The sequence below is a fragment of the Muntiacus reevesi genome, chromosome 12 (genome assembly GCF_963930625.1).
Source record: "Muntiacus reevesi chromosome 12, mMunRee1.1, whole genome shotgun sequence".
NCBI classification, from domain to species: domain Eukaryota; kingdom Metazoa; phylum Chordata; class Mammalia; order Artiodactyla; family Cervidae; genus Muntiacus; species Muntiacus reevesi.
Window position 1 is genome coordinate 56,403,523 of NC_089260.1, and position 13,489 is coordinate 56,417,011.

A 13,489-nucleotide genomic window follows, 5' to 3' on the forward strand; every position below is an offset into this window, starting at 1 on the left:
GTCCTAATGAGACTGGTGTAAGAATTAACAGTTCATATAAGTAAAGCCCTTAGAACAGCGCTCGATACTACACTTAGGACACACAAAATTACCATCGTAACCATGTCATTAGTGCTCTTCTCTCCCAGTGACATGTTTTATTCCATAGCTTCAGTGTTTTAAATGCAAAATGTTCTGGGTGTAATGAAAGTGATCTCAACAGACAGCTCTCTGACACTTGTACCTTCCTCTAGGGAACCTGATGGTCTTGTTTGAGGGCAGACACCAAGGTTTTCAAAACCCTGCAGAGCTTGAACCAAAGAGCCTGGAAACAGAGCCAATTCTGCCTCTGCTGTTCATCTCCCCCACATCTGGAGCCCTGCCAATTCTTTCTTGGATAATATATAATAACTCACTCTAAAAGATAACAGAAAATGCAAGTTGAAACAATAAATTATTTTCGCCCCATACACCATTTATTCAGTCTCCGCAAGTAAACGTTTTCAAGCGATCCTGTTTTTCAGTGCTAGGAGTAATTCTGGCACAGGGATGTTAGGAGGAAACTAAAGCTCGGAGCAGGTAAGCGCCTTGTCCAGGGACACAGGGTGTCCAGCAAAAGCAGAACACACACCACTCCCCGACTCATGGCTCTACAATTTGCAGTGTGTGCTTCAAAAAGCAGAAACAAATCTACCTTTTTACATTGAAGGCAAAGGGAAATTGAGACATCGATTTGTCAAACTAAAATGAAGTATTTTTAAAACAAAATTTGAGAACCTGGACTTTGATGAGTTCGGAAAATTGTATATTACACAGGCCCAGCCTGAGCCTTATGAACTCTCATTGCTGTAGAGGGCTCCAAAATCCAGTTTTTTGTCTAAGAAATCCGGGCAGATCAATAAACTACAGAAGAATTCTTTCTAAGACAACCCCACACAATCTCAGAGAAACATAGAAGGAAACAGATCTAAAAACCACCATAATGAAAATGTGACCAAATAGGCCATGGGGAACATGCAGTTATGGGGGAGGATCCAACAGGTAAGTTAGTGCCAGGTGAGCCCTAGAATGAGGAGGCTAGGCATCTGGCCTGAGCCACCTTCTCCAGCTCGGGAGCAATTTGTGTGCCTTAGCAGTGATCAACTCATCATGCTGAAGAATTCTCATACTGGCATCGAGAGCTTACTAATTAATCTCTTTAAAATTTCAGGTTTCAGAGAATAAAGCAAAGGTCATCAGAGATCAAAGGAAAAGAAAATACACCATGGGTTCAGCTAGAGATGATCATGCTAAGTGAAGTAAGTCAGAAAGAGAACGACAAATATATGATATCACTTATATGTGGAATCTGAAATATGACACGATGAAACTAGCTAGGAAACAGAAACAGATTCACAGACATAGAAAACAGACTCGGGGCTGCCAGTGGGTGGGGGGGGTGTGGTGGAGAGTAGCGGGAGGATGGACTGCGAGTGCGGGGGCAGTAGAGGCAAACGATTACATATAGGGTAGATAAACAAGGTCCTACTTGTTTAGTACAGGGAACTACATTCAGTATCCTGGGACAAACCACAATAGAAAAGGATGTAAAAAGAATGCATGAATGTGTATAGCTGAGTCACTTTGCTGTACAGTAAAAATTAACACAATACTGTAAATCAACTAAACTTGAAAGAAAGAAAGAAATAGAAAATACAATGTTAAGTTATTATTTCCTGTCCAGGCAAGGAAACACACATCAATAAGGAAATCCACTGAGTACTTCTCTAAAGGGAAAATCAGGGGTTGACGGTGGTGGATCTGGGTGCGGTGATTATGTTAACTAAGGGATGAAGGCTAGCACTCTGTGAAGGGCAGAGTCCACAGTAAAAGAAGGGTGAAAACAAGCCCTGTTGGTCAAGAACCAGTGTTCAGTGAGGGCCAGTTAGGGCCTGATGTCTGAGGTCCCTCCAGGTTCATGGTATTTATCTGAGTCAGTTGTGAGAACCAGCACTCATGAAACACAATAGTCAGTTTTGGCAAATGCGGATAGAAATGGAAACTGTTCCTTAAATATAGGTGATAACAGCCACAGGCAATGCAGGGCATCAGGTCAAAAACTCTACCCAAGAGGGAGATACGAATATGATTCAGAGAAGCACTGAGAAGAAAACTGATTAAAATGGAAATGGTTGTCTAACAAAACTGGTCACAAAACAGTGTGTACCGTATGATATCATTTTGACGATACTACTAACGGACTTATATGTACACATAGAAAAATATTCAGAAGGAAACACTCAAGTATTAGAGTTGAGGTGAAAAAACAGGGTGAATTTCCATCTTTGTTTTTGCTCTGATATCTGTCTCCCATGACTACTCGCTGTTCCAGCTGTGATAAAATATCTTGTTGCAGATCGATGCAGCATGAACGAGCTTGCTTTCCTCCCCACTGATGATCTAGGGTGGGAACCTGCTCTGAGATTTTACTGGCTTCCAGAAATACAGAAATGACAACTTGGGGACTTCCCTGGTGGTCTAGTGGCTGAGACGTCACCTTCCGACAGAGGGACAGAGGTTCAATCCTCGGTTGGGGAGCCAGGGATCCCATATTCCTCGTGGGCAAAAAATCAGAACATGAACAACAGAAGTGATGTTGTAACAAATTCAATCAAGGCTTTAAACATAGTCTACATCCAAAAAAAAAACACAAATCTTAAAAAAAAAAGAAATGACAACCTAACTCCTGAGACCTGATGCAAAGCCACAGCTCTGGCCTCACGAGTGACAGCTCCAGATAAGTCAGACCTGAACGTGATTATGGGGCATTAAAAACATTTTGTGAACAGGTCCAGTTGGTCATACCACCCACATGAATACCTGGCAGTTCAGCATTACCGTGGCCACCTCAGGGGCAAGCCCGTCGGCCCCTCACATGGAACACCAGGAGTTAAAAGGCCAAGTACGAAGCAGCAAGTGACTGCAAGGCTTCCTAACTCTGAGGGTCAAGAACTAGGTTTCGTGACAGGGAGACTCAACTCCCACTGATTTATCTTTCCTTTATCCTGGAGCTGGTGATTTCAAGTCTGTTTCGTGACTCTATCAGTAATGGCTGGGTGGAGATTTTTTTTAGATGCACAGGAATGTCTTTTCTAATCCAAATCAGAGCTGTAATTTGCAAATCTCAAGAGACCAAGCAGGATGGTAAGGGCAGACCCCAGGTTTATCAAGAAGAAAGAGGGGGCAGAGTTCAAAGATTCGGAAAAATCAAAACAGGCGAGGACCGGATGGAATTCACTTAAATAAACCCAATGTGGGTTCAATAGGCCTGCTTGTGTTAAAGGTTACATCATTACTCAATTTCAACCTCCTGAAACAATGCAGAAATATGAATAAAATTACCTACTGGCATAAATCACGCTGACCCAACCCAAATCCCAGGGAGGATGAAGGAGTTACCTACTCAGACAATCAGAGATAGATGAGTTCCCGGGGCCCTGAGCAGAAGCAGTAGATATCAGCTGGCCTTAACACAGCAGCTAGGGCAGTGAGAAAGGGCAGGGGGTTGGAGCTCAGGATGGCCCAGAATGTCCCACTGAAAGAAAGATTTTGTCTAATTTCATACTATGCTACTTTAAGAATAAACAAAAAACTTAAAAGAATATAAAATTTTTTATATGAACTTCCCTGGTGGTTCAGTAGTGGTGAAGTCTTCCAACTCCCAATGCAGGGAACCAAGGTTCAATTCCTGGTCAGTGAACTAAGACCCCATATGCAGTGCTGTGAGGCCAGGAAAAAAAAAAAAAAAACAATAAATTTTAAAAAAAGAATATAAAATGAAATATAAAAATGGATATCCTTTAAACCAATTGTGTTTTTTGAAGGTAATAATATATGGCTAAATAAAAAGTTTTCTTCTCAAATTTCTAACAACAAAAAAATGTATCTTCTTCATCAACTTTATCAGCAGTCATTATTTCAAGCTTCTTTCAATGTACAATACAAGTACTATGTATACTTATTAGATTAAAAACTTGGATAACAAGAACTTGTTTTAATATGTTAGTTTTTTCTATGCCCATAAGTGTCCAATAAATGTTGTTAATTATTTTGAATTTTTTCTCTTATAATTTATTATTTAGAATTTTCAGATCAAAAAGAGGCTATGCACTAATGAAACAAATTTATACCATAAAGGTGTGACTTACCAAATCATATACGCTTACATATCAGAGAAGTTTTTATTTTAGACTTCTTTCAATATTACTCTTCAAAAATTTTAAGCAAAAGCAACCATGTATCAGCTTTCAACTCACTCTGTGAAGTGGTTTAGCTATTCACTCACAGTAAAGTTAAAAGTAGAAGACCCAGGGATTTCCTTGGTGGTCCAATTGTTGAGGTTCTCCGCTTCCAGTTCAGGGAACACAGGTTCAATCCCTGGTTGAGGAACTAAGATTCCCACATGCTGTGAAGTTCAGCAAAATAAATAATTTAATAAGTTAACTGATTCTCAATATAAAAGTGGAAGACCCGTGAAAATGAGATACCACAATCTACTTATGAAGAATTGATGCTTTCAAATTGTGTTCCTAGAGAAGACTCTTGAGAATCCCTTGGATTACAAGGAGATCAAACCAGTCAACCCTAAAGGAAATAAACCCTGAATATTCATTGGAAGAACTGTTGCTGAAGCTGAAGCTCCAATACTTTGGCCACCTGATGTGAAGAAACGACTCATTGGAAAAGACCCTGATGCTGGGAAAGATTGAGGGCAGGAGTGGAAGGGGGCAGCAGACAACGAGATGGTTAGATAGAGTCACAGACTCAATGGACATGAGTCTGAACAAACTCTGGGAGATAGTGAAGGACAGGAGAGCCTGGAGTTCTGCAATCCATGGAATCACAAAGAGTTGGACATGAGATAATTAATTATATTACAAATGAATGAAAGCATCTCACTGAAGGGATGAGGAGATTGGTGGGGGAGGTGCTGACCTAAGTGGGCTTTCTAGGTGGTTCAGTGCCTACCAATACAGGAGATGCAAGTTCAAGCCCTAGGTTGGGAAGATCCCCTGGAGAAAGAAATAACAACCCACTCCAGTATTCTTGCCTGGAGAATTCCACAGAGGAGCCTGGCAGGCTACCGTCAGGGGTCGCAAAAGAGTCGGACATGACTTAGTGACTAAACAACAGTAACAAGAACTGACCTAAGTAACTTTGGAATGAGTGGAGTCTATAACACAAAAGGCAAATGAACTGTATAGAGTAGTGTCCTCTGATAGCATGGTTCCCCATGGAGCTGCAAGCTAAAAATTCTGACACTGCTATACACGTACACTGGAACTGAACAATTAAGCAAGTGGAGATCATAGTTCTCACTGCTGGAGCCAGAGTTAACAGGGAAACCAGAGGAATGCACGGGAGTAACCACTGTCGTGATATAAGGAAGTTGGAGACTTCAGGATGAACTCATATTCAGTTTCATTACAGGTACAGACGCTTACATAGAGAAGTACTTACAGATATATGTACATACCCAGTTTGGTGTACACATGGATGTTTCCCTGCTCTCTCAGCTAAAAGGACCCATAAGCAACAAAACGTTGATACCGACAAGCACACCGAATGCCTGGATCCTAGCTTCTGACATCTCTCACCAGTACCAGGAACTAGAGCTTCTGGGAGAAATAGCTGCTTCCAGGAGCCGTGGGGCAGGGAGCAAATGAGAGAAGTCTGGAGTATTCCATAACACTAGGAATGAAGGAAACGCTTGAAAAACAAAACATCAGACTCACATTGATGGGAATACACTAAAGGAGCCCAGTCAAAAGCTCTGGTGGCAGAAGTTTGGACCATTTCAACCAGGAAATAACACACAGTTAATAGCAAGCACCAGAACAAAAAATTTTTATATCAAAGGATAGTAGGGGATGTTATTTGCTTACTGAAGTAACTAATAAGTTCTTTTCCAGAGACTTTGATACTGGCCAAACACCAAACAAAACAAACCACCAGACTCAAAGGGTTTTGTTAGATACAGTTTCAAATATTGATCCAAACATAAGATAATAAAAAAATGTTAAAAATATTGATCCCCTGTCCAGGCTCTGATGACATCACAGATAAAGGGACATCACCCTCAGAAGAAGGTCCAGAATCCAGGAAAAAATTTTTTCCTAAACTTTAAACTTTTTAATTTGTACTGGGGTATAACCGATTACTTCCCTGGTGGCTCAGATGGTAAAGCGTCTGCCTACAATACGGGAGACATGGGTTCACTCCCTGGGTCAGGAAGATCCCCTGGAGAAGGAAATGGCAACCCACTCTAGTACTCTTGCCTGGAAAATCCCATGGATGGCAGAGCCTGGTAGGCTACAGTCCACAGGGTCTCAAAGAGTCGGACACGACTGAGTGACTTTGCTTCACTTTCACTATTGCCAATTAACAATATTGTGGTAATTTCAGGTAAACAGTGAAGGAACTCCCCCATACATACACATGTATATCCATTCAGGTGAATGTTTTTAATGGGCTTCCCAAAAAAGACTCCAAAAGTGATGTGGAAAGATCTTGCACATAAAAAAATAGAAACTAGAAGAAGCCTTGAAGGAGGATTTTAGGTAACAAAGACAAAAAGCCTGGAGAGATCACGGAGAAAGGGGCTTAAGGGTGAGTAGCTGATCAAGATGACCGGCTCTGTTACTCAAACCCAGAGCCGTCCAGCTCACCCACTCCCCCCGATGTGGAACTGTCTTCTCCTCTGCCTCTATGAACTCATAATGAGATTTTTTAAACCTATTAATTTCTTTATCATTTCTGGCTCTAGTTTCAAGGCTGTTTTCTAGGAGACTTGATTTTGGTTTTCAAGAGAATGACAGATAAACACATTCTACTGAGGTTCCTTGACTGCTTCCCAGGAGAGACTATAAGTGTTCCAAGAGAAGAATTACCCATAGAATAATCGACTCGAAAGTGGGTGAGATAGTTCCAAAATCCACTGTCAATAAACATTTTCTTCCTTTTTTTTTTTTTTTTTTTTTTACTAAATAACAGAAAAGGTGGGGGGGGGGGGAGTTCCACAATTCAGTGATTCCTAAGATTTGACAGACTAAAACCTATATTTCATTTCCATCTAAAGAAGTCCTATTAACATTTGCAGTAAACATGAAATACTTCTATTTGATAGCAGTTTCAGGATTTACTCAGGTTCAAAAATACCAGTTTTTGCCTTACAATGGAGCAAAAATGGTATATCAACTCTGAGAAAAAATAAACCTAAACTAGAAAAGCAGTAACAAAACAGTAACAACAGCAACAGTAATAGTAACAACCAACAAGCATTGAAAGTGAATGAGCTGCAGTCATGAAAAAGAAAATTTTCTCTCCCCATTTCACACACACACACACACACACACACACACACACACACACACACACACTCACTCACTCACTCACTCATTCACTCCACATTGACAACATGTCTTTTTTAGCCAGGTGGCGCTAGTGGTAAAGAACCCTCCTGCCAATTCAGGAGACATAAGAGATGCAGGTTCCATCCCTGGTTTGGGAAGATCCCCTGGAGGAGGGGAAGGCAACCCACTCCAGTATTCTTGCCTGGAGATTCCCATAGACAGAGGAGCCTGGCAGTCCACAGTTCATGGGATTGCAAATAGTCGGACAGGATTGAAGTGATTTAGCTAGCATACTCGTTCCTACAGAGCTAAGAAACATCTCACTGGGGCAAACTAACTCCCACCTAAAAGTAAGCAACTGGTTTCCGAGACCTGGGACCTCTGTGCTGCATGCAGCTGGAGCTCCTTTATCCCTCTCGGGCCAGTGGTGATGGTCATGCCTCACCAAGTGCTGGGGTAGGAGGCTGGAAGGGCAGAAAGGTCCCTGGGGTTAGAACAGGTGTGACAGGTTTCCACAGGAACCACCACCGGAATAAGGCACCCAGAGTGAGTCACATCCCAGGGACCATGCCTCTGGGTCTGGATTTTTAATAGTTCACATTTCCTATTATTTGCAGGAGTGTACCAGGCCTGGAGCAGGGGAGGCAGGAGAGGGCAGTCCCCCTGTGAACTGTCTTCCTGGACTAAGTGCCACAGTTCCCCAGAATGATGAGTGACTTCTTCAAGGAGAGGTCAGATCCACTGGAGAATTTTTAAAACCCAAGAGTTCTCACCATGTTGTCAAATGTTTGATGCAGGGGCGGGGAGGGGTGGGGGTGGGGTACAGGTGGTGATTAGCCAAGCCAAGAATGGAAACTTCTTTGGAAGAACTGAGCACAGTGCCTTGCAGGGTCTAAACAGAAGTCTTAAGATTATTAACATTAGTCTTAAGATTATTAACATTAGTTGAATACCTGGACCAGGTTATAGACATCTCTGCCCAGGAGAGCACAGGGCAGTTCCTACCCAGGAATCCCAAATTGGTTTGGAATCAAGGCAAACTGACTGTCCTCTGGCCAGCCTCTTTTCCACCCCCGCCCCCAGCCTAGTCCTAATCCTCATTGTTAAACTTCATTAGCAGGATTTAAACTGTCTGCCACCCTTTACTGGGTGGAGACTGCTCTTGGCAATTGCCTTATACAAAATAAGCCTCCATAAATGTTTGTTCTAAAGGTCTATCACATGGTATCTGATCCCTAAATGGTCCTTATCCTGCCTTCATCTCTAGCCAGGTGGTGTGAAAATGGAGTGCCTTCTCTTTGGAGGTAGAGGGTCCCTCCAGACAGGCAAGGCTGATTGATGGATGATGTGGAAAGGAAACATCTTCAGTGGGGACCAGAAATCTGCACCTGCTGGGGCCCTCCTGGGAGCACTTGCTTTCCAAATGGGGGTTGGGGGGACAAGTGTTGGGGGGGGAGGACTCTGAGCTCCCCTGTTCCCAGGAGCCCTGGGTTGATTTTTGCAAACCTTCACACCTTGCAAAAATCATCTTTTCATCTTGCACTGTAGCACATTTCAAGTTCCATTTCTGAGTGAATGAGGATAAATAAGGAACTAAAAATCATCCGATGACCAGGAGACCAAGGAGAAGAGCATTGTTTAAATCCAGAGCCCTCAGAGGTGCATGTCTCTGCAGCCTGCAGACCTGGGGCCAACATGGGTGATGTGGGCCAAATTGTGAAACCAAAGAAAAGCTTGAAAATGACTCTTAGATAATCACCTGGAATGATAGAAACTGTAAACCCCAATGCTTTGCTCTGGAAGCAGAGAGATGCCAGAGTGCAGGGGTGAGAGCAGCTAGCCAGCGGCCTGGGTTCCAGTCCAGTCCTGCAGCTCTGGGGCTGTGAGTGGTGACACATCACTTTGTCACACACACACACACACACACACACACACACACACACACACACACACTGTCTATAAAGTGAGAACAGTGATGGTAGCTGTCCCATAGGTTTGCTGGAAAGATTGATTACATTCATATATGCTAACCATTTAGAACCATGACTGGCATTACCTGTGTTTGCCAGGCCAGCTTCTTAGTCTTTGACCATTGCTTACCTGAGCTCTCAGCCTGTTACAGGTAACCAGTGTCATTCCTTATGCTCCCAAGACAGTCCAAGTTGTAGACAAATACATGCCTGGAACCAGAAATCTGCAGCCAGTGAATTGGCATGAGATGTGTATTTTTCCCCAATTTTCTGTTCAAAAATACACATGGATCATATGTGGCTCAGTTATAAAATGACCCCACTGAAGCTCAGAGATGTGGAAGGAGGTGGGGGGTTTGGTTCCTGAGCAGGAGGGATAGCACCTGAAGTCTTTAGAGACAGCGGTGCTGGGCGATGGCAAAGCCCCAGGACTAATTGGACAGGAGCTGGAAGACGAGAGCTCTGTTACTCTGTACATTGACCTGATGTAATGACTGACCTGAACCCTAGAAACTTGGAGAACAGACAGAAAACTTTAAAATCTAGTTTTTTGGTGTGTACAAACACAGAATTTTTCAATGGGAACAGTTTTCCTCTTTGACTTCACAATCATGCAATTGGAATTTCACTTTTAAAAATAACCTCTTTCCAGGGAATTTATGAACTCCTTATTGCCAAATTCAGATTTAAATTGAAGAAAATAGGGAAAACCACTAGACCATTCAGGTATGACCTAAGTCAAATCCCTTAGGATTATACAGTAGAAGTGACAAATAGATTCAAGGGATTAGATCTGATAGACAGAGTGCCTGAAGAACTATGGATGGAGGTTCATGACATTGTATGGAAGGCAGTGATCAAAACCATTCCCAAGAAAAAGAAATCCAAAAAGGCAAAATGGCTGTCTGAGGAGGCCTTACAAATAGCTGAGAAAAGAAAAGATAAAGGAAAAAGGGAAAGATATATCCATCTGAATGCAGAGTTCCAAAGAATAACAAGGAGAGATAAGAAAGCCTTCCTCAGTGATCAATGTAAAGAAATAGCAAACAATAAGAATGGGAAAGACTAGCAATCTCTTCAAGAAAATTAGAGATACCAAGGGAACATTTCTTGCAAAGACGGGAACAATAAAAGACAGAAATAATATGGACTGAACAGAAGCAGAAGATCTTAAGAAGAGGTGGCAAAATACACAGAAGAACTCTACAAAAAAGATCTTCATGACCCAGATAACCACAATGGTGTGATCACTCACCTGCAGCTGCTGCTGCTAAGTCACTTCAATCATGTCCGACCCTGTGCGACCCCATAGATGGCAGCCCACCAGGCTCCCCCGCCCCTGGGATTCTCCAGGCAAGAACACTGGAGTGGGTTGCCATTTCCTTCTCCAATGTGTGAAAGTAAAAAGTGAAAGTGAAGTCGCTCAGTCGTGTCCGACTCATAGCGACTCCATGAACTGCAGCCTACCAGGCTCCTCCGTCCATGGGATTTTCCAGGCAAGAATACTGGAGTGGGGTACAATTGCCTTCTCCAGATCACTCATCTAGAGCCAGACATATCCTGGAGTCCAAAGTCAAGTGGGCCTTAGTAAGCAACACTACAAACAAAGCTAGTGGAGGTGATAGAAATCCATTTGAGTTATTTCAGATCCTAAAAGACAATGCTGTGAAAGTGCTGCACTCAATATGCCAGCAAATTTGGAAAGCTCAACAGTGGCCACACGATTGGAAAAGGTCAGTTTTCATTTCAATCCCAAAGAAAAGCAATGCTAAAGAATGTTGAAACTACCACACGATTGCACTCATCTCAGACACTAGCAAAGTATTGTTCAAAATTCTCCAAGCCAGGATTCAACAGTATGTGAACTGAGAACTTCCTGATATTCACAGGGATTTAGAAAAGGCAGAGGAACCAGAAATCAAGTTGCCAACATCTGTTGGACCGTAGTAAAAGCAAGAGAATTCCAGAAAAACATCTACTTCTGCTTTACCGAGTACACCAAAGCCTTTGACTGTGTAGATCACAACAAATTGTGGAAAATTCTTCAAGAGATGGGAATACCAGACCACCTGACCTGCCTCCTGAGAAATCTGTATGCAGGTCTAGAAGCAACAGTTAGAATTGGACATGGAACAACAGATCGACTCCAAATTGGGAAAGGAGTATGTCAAGGTTGTATATTGTCACCCTGCTTATTTAACTTGTATGCAGAGTACATCATGTGAAATGGCAGGCTGGATGAAGCACAAGCTGGAATCAAGATTGCCGGGAGAAATATCAATAACCTAAGATGTACAGGTGATACCACCCTTATGGCAGAAAGTGAAGAGGGACTAAATAGTCTCTTGATGAAGGCGAAAGAGGAGAGTAAAAAAGCTGGCTTAAAACTCAGCATTCAAAAAACAAAGATCATGGCATCCAGTCCCATCATTTCATGTCAAATAGATGGGGAAGCAATGAAAACAGTGGCAGACTTTATTTTGGGGGGCTCCAAAATCACTGCAGATGGTGACTGCAGCCATGAAATTAAAAGACACTTGCTCTTTGGAAGAAAAGTTATGACCAACCTAGACAGCATGTTAAAAGGCACAGACATTACTTTGCCAACAAAGGTCCGCCTATTCAAAGTTGTGGTTTTTCCAGTAGTCATGTATGGATGTGAGAGTTGGGCTCTAAAGAAAGCTGAGCACCAAAAATTTGATGCTTTTGAACTGTGGTATTGGAGAAGACTCTTGAGAGTCCCTTGGACAGCAAGGAGATCAAACCAATCAATCCCAAAGGAAATCAGTCCTGAATATTCATTGGAAGGACTGATGCTGAAACTGAAACTCCAATACTTTGGCCCCCTGATGCGAACAGCTGACTGATTGGAAAAGACCCTGATGCTGGGAAAGATTGAAGGTGGGAGGAGAAGGGGAAGATAGAGGATAAAATGGTAGGATGGCATCACCGACTCAATGGACATGAGTTTGAGCAAGCTCTGGGAGTTGGTGACGGACAGGGAAGCCTGGCATGCTGCAGTCCATGGGGTCACAAAGAGGTGGACACGACTAAATGGCTAAACTGAACTGAGGGAATTCCCTGGTAATCCAGTGGTTAGAACTTGGCACTTTCACTGCCGGTGAGCCCAGGTTCAATCCCTGGTCAGTGACCTAAGACCCCACAAACTATATGGTGAAGCCTAATAAATAAATAAATGCCTCTTCCCTTATCATTTATATGTGGGATCTAAAAAAATGCAATGAACTAGTGACTATAATTAAAAAGAAACAGACTCACAGATCTAGAGAACAAACTAGTGGTTACCAGTGGGGAGAGGGAAAAGGGGAGGGGCAATTTAGGGGGAGGTGAGTAAGAGGTACAAGCTGTTAGGTATAAAATAAGCTACACGGATATACTGTACAACAGGGGGAATATAGCCAATATTTTATAACTGAAAATGGAGTTTAAACTTTAAAAATTATGAATCTCTATATTGTACACCTGTAACATATATTATTATACAGCAGCTATACTTTAATTTTTTTTATTAAAATAAAAAGTAAAAAAATAACCTCTTTACTCTGGTACATTTTCTCTCAACTTGTAAGTAAAATAGTTGAGATTCAGAATCCTTATGTTAGGGGAAGCACACTGACTGAAACCGCCCACCCTGGCCAGGCACCATAGTAACCATTTGCATGAGTTGTTTTATGGCAGGAGATCCTGATAAGGAATACGGAACTAATAAGCCACCACCAGCCGGAAGAGTTCAGGAAAGATTGAAAGGAGACACTACCTGTCCGTCCACTTCCCAGAATCCCTCTTGCTAGCATCCACCTTGGCTGAGCGATGCGTGCGCCACCAGGAAAGACTCTGAACTAAAATGATTGGCCAAAGACTACCCGGAAACGAATCCCATCACCATAAAACCCAAGACTGCGAGCCACGCGGCAGAGCAGTTCTCCTGGGTTCCCTTACCCTCCTGCTCTCCACCCGGGTGCCCTTTCCCAATAAAATCTCTTGCTTTGTCAACATGTGTCTCCTCGGACAATTCATTTCCGAGTGTTAGACAAGAGCCCAGTTTCGGGCCCTGGAAGGGGTCCCCCTTCCTGCAACAAATGGCGACCACGAAGGGACATCTTCTTCGCTGAGACTGACATCCTGACC